Source organism: Tigriopus californicus, chromosome 2 (assembly GCF_007210705.1).
Source record: "Tigriopus californicus strain San Diego chromosome 2, Tcal_SD_v2.1, whole genome shotgun sequence".
NCBI classification, from domain to species: domain Eukaryota; kingdom Metazoa; phylum Arthropoda; class Copepoda; order Harpacticoida; family Harpacticidae; genus Tigriopus; species Tigriopus californicus.
In genome coordinates, this window is record NC_081441.1 from 12,502,945 (window position 1) to 12,504,450 (window position 1,506).

Genomic DNA, 1,506 nt, shown 5'->3' on the forward strand with positions numbered 1-1,506 from the left:
TCGTAGAACTTCCACGAATGATGATTTCAAATAAGGTCACTTCTTGTCCTTAAATTGAGACATTTTGAATGCTAGGATCCGTAAGTAGATGGATGGGGTCTGGTGGCAAAAAATGATTACGTGCGGGCAGTTCCATCCAACACTCGTCAGTTGTTTAATGCTCAGCACCTTTCATCTGAATTATATTGTCAAAGGGAAATCTTTATATCATATTTGGACTTCTAATGAGTTTGAGGTGGCAGAACGAATGAGTTCTTGAATGTAGGGGTAATTTAGAATACTCTCTAAAGATTTGTCAACGTCTGACTTGAAAGATGCTACCAGATCAACAATGCCTACGCATTCCCTGCAAATAATAGAGGGAAGCAAGTGAAACAATGATGGATCAAGAGAAGCAAGGAGGGGGACTTCATTGTTTGAACTAGCCTGGATTCTCGAGGGCTAGAAGGTGTTCTCAAAACGCACATTGAGCCTCTACGGTCACTTCAATTGACCCTAAATCCTGGGTTGGTACAAAGCTCATGGATGCTTTTGAAAACGTACAACATCAGATACCTTTCTCACCTTCTCTGAACACTGTACAGTCCCAACTTCTTTAGTCTCTCCCAATACGAGAGCTCTCTCATTCCTGTGATGTTCCTAGGGAAACATCTTTGGACTTGTTCGAGCTTTTGCACACCTGCTAAACTCATTGGAGCCCAAATGGGCGAGGCATATTCAAAATTTGGCTAGGCAACTGAGTTAGCATCGTGATACTATCTTTGGACTTAAACGTGCGATGAATCCAACCACATGTTTGAAAAGCTTTACCAACTTTCATCATCAAACTTCTCATTCTTTTGGAGGGCTACATACACCTGAATCTTCAATAGGTGAGACCTGCTTATCTGATGGCCTCTAAAGAATCTCGATCTGTAACTGTAATGTCATCAAATTGCTCAATTTGGATAACATCAACAATCTCAGCAGACTCGTCATTAGAGCATTGAGCTGTTTTTTCAAAACTCAAAGGGGGTTAAAAACACTCTCGAGAACTGGTCTCAAAGGATGTTAGCCATAGTCTGTGTATTGTCTATGGCTTCTCCATCGACTTTAATCTTTCCCTTAGAGTTTGCATAAGAGAAAAAAGCCTTTGAATTCGACCTGACCTCCTGAAACACCCTACTTTGTGTTTTATTGGTCATTTTCGATGGAGGCCTAAATTTTTTCCTGAACCGCGTCGAACTTTTTTCGGATACAGGCGAAAATCACTGGATTTTTGGACAACGTCTTCCTTTGCACAAAGAACCAAGTCTAAAATGCTATTCACTTTGTAGCTAACACGTTGCTAACAACGTTGAAATTTCGTTGAGGTCCAAGTTGGCCCGGTCCCTCGATCGTACCAAGTTTCGGGGCGCACGATTAATAAATAATAAACAAAGAAACAGGTCACTCACACATAATTTGATTAGTCGATTGGTCGAACTCCCCGTTTGACATTAACGTAGACTGGCGGGCGGGAGAGCT